Source organism: Rhineura floridana, chromosome 15 (genome assembly GCF_030035675.1).
Source record: "Rhineura floridana isolate rRhiFlo1 chromosome 15, rRhiFlo1.hap2, whole genome shotgun sequence".
Lineage (NCBI taxonomy): Eukaryota > Metazoa > Chordata > Lepidosauria > Squamata > Rhineuridae > Rhineura > Rhineura floridana.
In genome coordinates, this window is record NC_084494.1 from 16,553,309 (window position 1) to 16,564,751 (window position 11,443).

At 44.4% G+C, this 11,443-nt stretch overlaps 1 non-coding gene across 1 annotated transcript; it reads left to right on the top strand.

The window, feature by feature from the left end:
- The first annotated feature begins 2,082 nt into the window (after positions 1-2,082).
- On the top strand, positions 2,083-2,273 carry LOC133371032 (U2 spliceosomal RNA). The gene has a single exon (XR_009759239.1). It is a non-coding gene; the product is annotated as a U2 spliceosomal RNA (small nuclear RNA).
- Positions 2,274-11,443: the final 9,170 nt, after the last annotated feature.

Sequence of the window (11,443 nt, forward strand, 5' to 3'; positions counted from 1 at the left end):
AAAAATGCCTGGCTGATTTTTAATTAATTTAATAAATTTTGGCTGGCACCCTATGATAACGTCGGGCATGCTCAGTAAGAACCAACTGTCAGAGTTCTAAAAGCCAGACTCACAGCTGTTTGGCTTGCCTAATCAGGGGACCACACCCACACCAGACTTTGATTTAACTTGAGACAGTCATGGCTTCCCCCAAAGAATCCTGGGAAGTGTAGTTTGTGAAGGGTGCCAAGAGGAGACTCCTCTTCCACTGGCAGAGCTCCAGTGGCCAGACTGATTTAACAGTCAGCCACTCTGACTGAAGCTCTGTGAGGGGAATAGGGCATCTCCTAGCAACTGTCAGCAACCTTCACTAACTACACTTCCCAGGATTCTTTGAGAGAAGCCATGTCTGTCCAAAGTGAAATAAAGGCCTGGTGTGGATGTGGCTAGATATAGCTTTGGTTTAAATTTGGGTGGGCGGCTACATGTGCCTGCTGTACAATAAAAAGGTGGGGGAAAATCCTGGGAAAAAATGATACTCAGCCAATTGGGTGAGTGCCCACTCACACAATTTCCTCCCCTCCCTCTCCTGCTCCCCTCCCTGCCTCTCCCCCGGGTCAGTGTCAGACTACGACCTGGGAGACCAGGGTTCGAATCCCCACACAGCCATGAAGCTGACTGGGTGACCTTGGGCCAGTCACTGCCTCTCAGCCTCAGAGGAAGGCAATGGTAAAACCACCTCTGAATACCGTTTACCATGAAAACCCTATTCAGAGGGTCAACATAAGTCGGGATCGACTTGAGGGCTGTCTATTTCCATTTTCACACATGATTGCACAGAAATAAATCCCATTGAACTCAAAAAGTATGCAACCAATCAAACCTACCCACCCTTCTCCTCCCTCCTATTCCCTCTCTCTTGCCCCTTCCCTCCCCCTTCCATTGCCCCTCCCTCCCCCTCCCCATCCCCTTCTAATACCCTCCTTCCCCTTCCCCCTCCTCACCTTCCTACTCCCCATGGTCAGTTTTACCTATCTTAAGCATGATTGCACGGATGTGAACACTATTGAACTCTGTACGCATGCAAATGATCAAACCTACCCTCCCCTCCCCCTTCCTTTGCTCCCCAGGCACATGTTACCAAATTGTTGCAAGCTACACAGCAAGAGGATTGGACTGTGAAAGACCAACCCAAATTCTGTTTGCATTTTGACATATTTGTAGGGCAGTACAATATCTCAGAGAGGAGGTCAGGTCTCCTGCTCCCCTGGTGCATTCACTATAGCTGCCCAATTCCCCTGCTTTTTAAAGTTTGATAGAAATATCTGCGGGCTACAGGTACATTCTTAAACCGCAAGGTTTTTTGCCTATTAGTGAATTATTTAACTAAGGAAAATCACTAAAAATGGAAAGGGGATGTAATCATTCAGGACTAGGGATGGGGAAAAATTCTATTCAGATTGGGATTCAATTCAGTTTGCATTTAAAAACGGAATATATCAGATTTGCACTTTGAAACAATATGAGAATCAAAACACAGCCATCCTTCGAAATTTGCACTTATATGAATTTGGTAATGCAGTTCTCCAACCAGTGTTTACAAAAATGAATATACTGTATATGGGGAAAGTGTACCTAAAACTGAAAATATTACTGAAAATAAGATGTAAAATATGTATTACATTAGGAGAAATGGCTTGAAAAAACATATACATGTCAAAACTGCATACAAAGAAGATAAACTTATCAAAGTGAAACTCTGGGGACCTCTGCTGGCATGCAGAGAGTCCACATGTTACACGATGCATGCTGGGTAAATGGGCACCCTTATGCAAATATCACACCAATGGCTGTACAAACAAGCAGACAGAGAGTCAAGAAATTGACATGGTCAAGAAAATTCACAATTTTTCATATTAAACTGTTGTCAAGAGGCTGACTAAGTTGTACAATGGAAACAGGAACACTGTCACAATATATTTTGTGGAACTGAACACAGTGCTGATTCCAATGAAATACTGAGCTCTTTGGAGCATCCACATGCTCTTGTTCTGCCGAAACTCAATCGGAAAAGGTTTCTGGGTATTTTTCACGTACTTTAGTATCGCTTCTCGGCCTATTGGCTAAGATCAAGTGTAGTATCTGTTCTTATCAGTTTAATATCTGATATATTCTCTATTGGAGAATTATATATTAAATGAATTTTTAGAACTGGGAGATGGATTAGGAGCTTGCTCTGTCTGTTCCATGCATTGACCTGGTATTGCACTACTTCCAGGATCAGTGCACTTTCCTTCTTGGGAAAAATTCTACTGGTACAAAAAATAGATGAAACAAAAATTTTAAATAAGAATATATGGATCTATTTTGTACTGATGGTCATCCAATTAAGTCCATCTTGTTCAACAGCTGAGATGCTTAATTAGAGCAGAACTCTGTGGTCCTCAAATTAACAAAATTAATCATCAACATATGAGACCCTTTATACCTCAGATGGCACGTTGATTGGATCAACATATGGAAAAGTAAACAACAGCCCACAGACTGGAAGCGTTCACTATACATCCCAATTCCAAAGAAAGGGGATCCCAGGAAATGCAGTAATTATGGAAATATTGCCTTAATATCTCATGCAAGTAAACTAATGCCCAAGATTCTACAACAAAGGCTCTTACCATATATGGAGCGAGAAATGCCACATGTCCGAGCTGGATTTAGCAAGGGAAGAGGCACCAGAGATCATATCACAAATATATGTTGGATAATGGAATGGACCAAGGAATCTCAGAAGAAAATCGCCCTGTGCTTTATAGATTATAGCAAAGACTTTGATTGTGTACCCCCATTTCTACCCTGTGGCACCCCCATTTCTTTTAAAGCATTCCATAGTTTTTCATGATCAACTATGGAATGCTTTAAAAGAAATGGGGGTGCCACAGCATCTAACTGTCCTGATGCACAACCTACACTCTGGACAAGAGGCTACTATAAGGACAGAATATGGAGAAACCAATTGGTTCCCAATCGGAAAGGGTGTGAGATAGGGATGTATTTTATCACCCTATTTGTTTAATCTATATGTAGAACATATCATACGGAAAGCGGGATTGGACCAAGATGAAGGAGGTGTGAAAGTTGGAGGGAGAAATATCAATAATTTAAGATATGCAGACGATACCATACTACTAGCAGAAACCAGTAATGATTTGAAACGAATGCTGATGAAAGTTAAAGAGGAAAGAACAAAAGCAGGACTACAGCTGAATGTCAAGAAGACTAAACTAATGACAACAGAAGATTTATGTAACTTTAAAATTGACAACGAGGACATTGAACTTGTCAAGAATTATCAATACCTTGGCACAGACATTAACCAAAATTTAGACAATAGTCAAGAAATCAGAATAAGGCTAGGACTGGGGAGGGCAGCTGTGAGAGAACTAGAAAAGGTCCTCAAATGCAAAGATATATCACTGAACACTAAAGTCAGGATCATTCAGACCATGATATTCCCAATCTCTATGTATGGATGTGAAAGTTGGACAGTGAAAAAAGCAGATAAGAGAAAAATCAACTCATTTGAAATGTGGTGTTGGAGGAGATCTATGCGCATACCATGGACTGCAAAAAAGACAAATAATTGGGTGTTAGAACAAATTAAACCAGAACTATCACTAGAAGCTAAAATGATGAAACTGAGGTTATCATACTTTGGACACATAATGAGAAGACATGATTCACTAGAAAAGACAGTAATGCTGGGAAAAACAGAAGGGAGTAGAACAAGAGGAAGACCAAACAAGAGATGGATTGATTCCATAAAGGAAGCCACAGACCTGAAGTTACAAGATCTGAACAGGGTGGTTCATGACAGATGCTATTGGAGGTTGCTGATTCATAGGGTCACTATAAGTCAAAATCGACTTGAAGGCATATAACTACTACTACTACTGTGTTGTACAGTGCTCTCTGGAAGTGGTGGGGCAGAAGGCAAGAAGCCCAACTGTAGGTGAAGCCAGAACCAGTGACAGGCAGAGGAAACTAATTCTAGTTTTGTCCCCACTTTTCTCCTTGTTGAGCTCTAGAAGGATAACACTGAGACTAAGCTGACAGGCAGCTGACAGGCAGCTGACAACCCTGGACTAGTTGTAAGTAAGAGGTAGCAGGTGGGGGCTGGCTGTGGACAGGCTGACCATGATGGATCAGTGCCTCATTTGCCCACATGGACCAGCCTTCACTGATGTCGACAGAGTTAGGAAGCCAAACTGCTTAGTTGCATAAGGAGAACAGCTCCATCCATTCAATTTGAAAGGGAAGATCGAGAAGGTCAAATCTCTGAAAGATGTCCAAGGGGTTATTCAAAACCACAATAATAGAACCTTAACTAGAATGTATACAGCAGATCAGGAGAGGTACCACAAAGGCCAAGAGGATGCCAGGAGGTTAATAAGCAGTCAAAGACAGTCTTAGAGACAAGAAGGCTTCTTTCAAAAATGGGAAGTCTTGCCCAAACAAGGGAAACGAAAAGGAACACAAACTGTGGCAAAATAAACACAACAAGATAATAAGATAATAAGATAACAAGATAATAAGGCAGGTGTGGGACATATTTGGCCCACCAGATGTTTCTGAACTACAGCTTCCATCAGCCCCAGCAAGCGTGGCCAACAGCCAGGGATTATGGGAATTGAAGTTATATTAGTTAATTAAATTAGCACTGACAAATCTTTGCAAATTAATTAGCGCAGGTAGAAAGCAGACATCTCCCCCCAATACTTTCCAGACTTAAAATATTGCTCTGGAAAATGTCCTTAGATATTTGATTTCAGGCATGTGCTCTAGATGAAACCGAATATTAAAAGCTGGTTCATAGTCTTTACTTACAGTATAAATGTGTTTTGGACTAGACCAGGTGTGGGTAGCATTTTTCAACCTGATTGTCCTTCTGGACAATATTCTGAAGGCGGCCACATGCCAGTGGTGAGCACTCAGGGTCAGAAGCAAAAAAGGGTGGAGCAAAACTGCACATGCTCACACACCCCTCTCCATCCTCCATCCAGATAAGCAAGAGTTTAAGGGCACATTTAAGCCAGGCAAAACACTCAGGGTGCAAAGCAGGCCAATGAGAGGTGTGCCTTGGGTACAGTTCCAAGGGCCAGACTGAAGCCTGGAGGGTTGTATTTGGCCCTGAAATTCCCTACCCCTGGACTAAACACCATGTGGCAGAGGTGGGGGGGCATTTTCCTATTAAGCCATAGGAAAAGTCAGTTGGGGACTATAGCCAATGATGGGTGGAGCCAGACCCAAAGACAGGTGGAGTTTACAGCATTGCAGAACTACCCTGCTCTTTCTCTCTGTGCCCTCCCTCCCTCCCTCCTTCCCTTCTCTACTTGTGCACACATGCACATGAAGCAGAATATGAAGCCTAATTCCCAGTTGGGCAACCTGGAGACCAAGCGTGAGCCTGTAGAGTTGGGAAAGCCAGGCCCTGCTGCATGAAATTAGGCTGAATGTAGCAAGATGCCCCGGGGTTTTGGCATGGAGGCCAAAAAGGTGAACTAGGGCAGGGTTGGCCAACATGGTACCCTAGATGTGGTTGGACTTCAACTACCATCATCCCTTACCATTAGCTCTGCTGGCTGGGGCTGATGGACGTTTTAGTCCATCAGTATCTGGAGGGCATCACATTGGCTGTCTCTGAACTAGGGAGTCCTGGGTTCAAATCTTATTTCAGCCACAAAGTCAATACTGTAGAGCGATCCTATACATGTGTACTCAGAAGTAAGACCTGCTGAGTTTAGTCAAGCTTCCTTCTAGCTACAACTGGTATAGCACAGTGGGGAGGAGAGCCTGGCTGGGAGTCCAGAGTCTGTGAGTTCAAATCCCCACTCGGGTCTCCTGGGTGTGAGCCAGCTAAAGATCACCCCCACAGGGAGTGGCTCAGGGGTTACATGCCCTGCCACCTGTGCAGCCGTGGGCAAGCTGCAGAGTCCCAAGGAGCCCAGTTGCCCCCTAGCAGCTGGCAGTTGCGGACAAGGAAGGGGCTGGCTTGTGCAGCTGTGGCAAGCTGAGCAGGCCCTAGCCAGCTGGGGAGGACTAGCCTCAGAGGGAGGCAATGGTAAACCCCCTCTGAATACCGCTTACCATGAACACCCTATTCATAGGGTCGCCATAAGTCGGGATCGACTTGAAGGCAGACCATTTCCATTTTTCCTTCTAGCTAATATGCTATAGGATTGCAGCCTAAGTGGTGGACAACTTCCTATTCTGTCAGGCTCAGGCGTCAATTTGCAATAGAGGGATCATAAATAATCAGTAGAGGCTGATCCATTAGGACGTACAGGGCGCTGCCCCACCAACATCAGCCTGCCCTCACCCACTCCCCACTGCCTTCCTTCTTACTTACAACACAGGGTGGGACTGCCTATCAGCTTCCTCCCCTTCCTTAGTCTCAGTGTTGCCCTTGTAGAACTCAGCAAGGAGGAGGATGGGGGCAAAACTAGAATTAGTTGGCCCTGCCTGTTATTGGCTTTGGCTCCACTGACTGTTGGGCTCTCCGTCTTCTGCCCCACCACTAACAAAGGGTGCCAGCCACCGCTGTACATAATATTAGACAGGACTGTTGAAAGCACTTCCAAGATGAAAGCATTTTAAATTAACACTGGAAATGAACAAAAGAAATGCAGATCATCATTATTTTTAAATGGGCATAGATCCATTAGGATCTTCCCTTATTCTCCACAGTATTTCCATATGATGCTGCAACCTATAAAAATATATTCAAACATCCTTGAACTGGAAGAGACAGGATGTTCCCCAGATAATATCAGCAGGCAATCCTGCCCTCCCACTCTTTCCACCCACGGGCTGTTTGCAACAGAAAAGTTAAAACAGACGTTTACGGAAAGGCTGATCACTGTCTTGTGCATCAGTTTAAACCCCTTGTTTCTTTGTAAAATGCCACTAGCCCCTCTAAGCATGACCAAGAGACAGAAAAGGAACTCGGGGTCAATCCATCATAACGATGAAAGTTGGTTACTAGTTCCCAGTTCCTTTTTTGCACAGATGTTTGAAACGCAATTCAGCCGGAAGCCTTTTTTTTAAAAAATTGATGTTTATATGTCCCCAAACCCCAAAATAAACATCGTTTGTTTGTTTATTATTTGATTTATATCCTGCCCTTCCTCCCAGCACGAGCCCAGGGCGGCAAACAAAAGCACTAAAAACACTTTAAACATCATCAAAACAGACTTTAAAATACATTAAAACAAAACATCTTTAAAAACAATTTTTAAAAAAGCTTTCAAGACTTTTTTTAAAGGTTAAAAACATTGGTTTTTTTTAAAAAAAAATTAAAAAACATATTAAAAAGCAATTCCAACACAGAAGCAGACTGGGATAAGGTCTCAACTTAAAAGGCTTGTTGAGAGGGGAAGGTCTTCAATAGGCGCCAAAAAGATAACAGAGATGGCGCCTGTCTAATATTTAAGGAGAGGGAGTTCCACAGGGTAGGTGCCACCACACTAAAGGTCTGTGTCCTATGTTGTGCAGAAAGGACCTCCTGATAAGATGGTATCTGCAGGAGGCCCTCATCTGCAGAGCCCAGTGATGGACTGGGTATATAAGGGATAAGACGGTCTTTCAAGTATCCTGGTCCCAAGCTGTATAGGGCTTTGAACACCAAAACTAGAACTTTGAACTTGGCCCAGTAGCAAATGGGCAGCCAGTGCAATTCTTTCAGCAGCTGGGTGACATGTTGGCGATACCCTGCCCCAGTGAGTAGTCTCGCCACCGCATTTTGCACCAGCTGCAACTTCCAGACCAACCTCAAGGGCAGCCCCACATAGAGCGCATTACAGTAATACAGCCTGGAGGTTACCAGTGCATGGACAACAGTGGTCAGGCTATCCCAGTCCAGAAATGGCCGCAGCTGTCTTACCAGCCAAAGCTGGTAAAAGGCACTGTTAGCCACTGAGGTCACCTGGGCCTCTAGCGACAAAGATAGATCCAGGAGCACCCCCAGACTATGAACCTGCTCTTTCAGAGGGAGTACGACCCCATCCAAAGCAGGCAACTGACCAATTATCCAAATTCAGGAACCACCAACCCACAGTGCCTCCGTCTTGCTAGGATTCAGACTCAGTTTATTGGCCCTCATCCAGCCCACCACAAGTCCAGGCAGCAGTCCAGGGCTTGCACAGCCTCTCCCAATTCAGATGTTACGGATAAATAGAGCTGGATATCATCAGCATACTGCTGACATCTCTCCCCAAATCTCCTGATGACCGCTCCCAAGGGGTTCATATAGATGTTAAACAGCTTGGGGGACAAGATGGTACCCTGTGGCACCCCACAACACAACTGCCAGGGGGCTGAAAGTAAGTCACCCAATTCTCTGAGAATGACCCGGGAGATAGGATTGGAACCAATGTAAAACAGTGCCTCCAATACCCATCTCACCAAGTCGGCCCAGAAGGATACCATGGTCAATGGTACCAAAAGCAGCTGAGAGATCAAGTAAGGATAACAGGGTCGCACTCCCCCTGTCTTTCTCCTGATAAAGGTCATCCATCAGGGCAACCAAAGTCAATTCAGCCCCATAATGAGGGCTGAACCCAGACTGGGATGAGTCAAAATAATCTGTTTCATCCAAGAGTACTTGCAATTGCTGCGCCACAACCCTCTCAATCACCTTCCCTAAAAAGGGGGTATTTGTGACCAGTTGGTTGTTGTCACACACCAATGGGTCCAGAGGATTGCCGCCTCTTTCAAGGTGGCTGGAACCACTTCCTCTTGCAATGATGTGTTGACAACACCCTGGATCCACTCGGTCAACCCCCCTTGGCAAGCTTTAAGAAGCCAAGAAGGGCAAGGGTTGAGACGACACGTTGCTGGCCGCATCAACACAAGTACCCTGTCTATGTCATCAGGCCGCATCAACTGAAACCATTCCCAAGAAGTTGCAGCTGACATTGCACTGAACACCTCATTGGGGATTACAGTAGATGTGGATGGAGCATCAAGACTGCTACAGAGGCGTGCAAATTTACCCTCAAAGTGTCTTGCATACAATTCACAGTGGGCCTCCAAAGGGTCTAAAACTCCATTTCCTGGAGTTGATGTCAACAGACCCCTGACAATACGGAAAAGCTCCACTGGACGGCTACTTGAGGATGCGATGGAGGCAGAGAAGTGGGCCTTCTTCGCCACCCTTATCACCACACAGTAGGCATGGTTATGATGTTTTGCTTGTGCCCGATCAGCCTCACAGCACATCTTTCGCCACTTGCGCTCTTGTTCTACCCCATATATCTCCATGACTGGGGGACTGTCCCCTTCCAGATCCACAATAATTATTTGGGGTGGCTCAGAGCTTATTATGGGGCTGTATACCCACAGTTCCTCATTTGTCATCTGGGGTCATTGTACATGAGCATCATGCAAACACAACTTTGATTGGTGAAAATTATTGTGGATCTCAAAGAGGACAGGCCCCCGATCATGGAGATACATGATATGGGATAGACTAAAGCTTATTTTGGAGTTCAGGAGCATATATAAACTTTAGTACTTTTTAAAAGGTTTTCTGATTGAACTGTTTTGAACTTTCATGCAAATAAGGAACTGGGAATTAGCTGTCGACTTCAGCATTGTCTCCAATTCTAGTTCAACTCAGAGTAGACCCACTTAAATTAATGGACCTAAGTTAGCCATGTCACTTAATTTCAGTGGGTCTACTCTGAGTAAAAGTAACACCGGGGATAACCCCAAATCAAAAGGAACAGAGATGCTCTTAGATCTGAGTCTAGTTTCCAGTCTGCTTCTGATAAACTGATTGCTATAATAAAGGACATCATGGTATAAAGGACATCAACAGTGCAATCATATGCATGTTTACTCAGAAGAAAGTCTCACTGTGTTCAGTGAGACTCCAAAGTAGGTGTGTGCAGAATTGCAGCCTTAGGCTATGATTTAATTTAGATAAGCCCCCTGTGGGACTTTTTGACTCTCTGTTCATCCTCAGCATACCATGTCACAATGCTCTTGAAACAGGCTGATGCTTTCAGGTATTAGCTTCAGCTATAACTTATCATATGGTGAGGTAACAGCAATCGTCTGAGAAGGAGAGAGGCAAAGGCCCTTCAGGTGCATGGAACTACTTGTGCAAACCGTCTTCCCAAATAATCAAAGAGGAAAAGGAGCCCACTTTCTTTCAGATAACTCATTCTTAACATTGCGGGTTACTGCATAAATCTGGGATGGGGAACTTGGGGGCCTCCAGATGTTGGACTACAAATCCCAAGAATCCTGGCTAATGGCCGTAACCTATTGGTTCTATTACAGCCAGTGTGGTGTAGTGGTTAAGGTGTTGGACTACGACCTGGGAGACCAGGGTTCGAATCCCCACACAGCCATGAAGCTCACTGGGTGACCTTGGGCCAGTCACTGCCTCTCAGCCTCAGAGGGAGGCAATGATAAAACCACCTCTGAATACCGCTTACCATGAAAACCCTATTCATAGGGTCGCCATAAGTCGGAATCAACTTGAAGGCAGCACATTTACATTTTATTGGTTCTATTATTTAGATCCACTACAGTCTGGATTCAGACCCAGTTTCGGAACTGAATCAGCCTTGGTCACCCTGATGGATAACCTTTCTCATGAGAAAGATAGGAGGACTGTGACCCTGTTACTTCTGATCTGTCTCTCAGAGGCTTTTGATACTATTGATCATAGTATCCCCCTGGACCCAGTGGGATGGGTATCAGAGGCACTGCATTACGGTGACTCCACTTTTACCTTCAGGGCCATGTCCAGAGAGTAGCACTGAGTGAGTGTTCCTTGCCCCTCGGCACTTGTTCTACAGGTTCTGCAGGGTATTATTATATCTCCAGTACCATTTAACATCTGTATGAAGCCATTGGGAGTTTTGGAGCACAATGTAGCTGCCCTAGTGGATCACCCTCCACTGTGCATACATATACAGGCTTGCGGCACCATAAATAGTATTGTCTACAAATGCTTTTCCTGCAAGCTTTTCAGATGCCAGAAATAAGCAGTTACACATCCTGGTCTATGCATGCAACAGAATTCCAGAAAAGAGTCCAAAGGTGACAGATAGACTGCATTGCGTCAGCTTGTTTTTGGGTTACCATTTTTGAATGCTCTGTGAGTCAGTGTGTAGACAATACTGAGCTAGATGGACCAATTATCTGGCACTGGATAAGGCAGCTTCGCATGCATCTCCGTGCTTGAAGAAATCTAGCACATCAGCGAGAAAGGCTTTTCAGCTTTTCTGCTTTTTCAGCTGCACCAGTTTTCTTTTTGTAAGATATTTTATTACACAGGGAAGCATTAAAAAACATAATTCTCTACTGCAATCTGATTTTTATTATTTTACAGTTACAATGTATTTTTCTTACATCCATATCATACCTTTCTTCTGCTATGGAACGCAAGGTG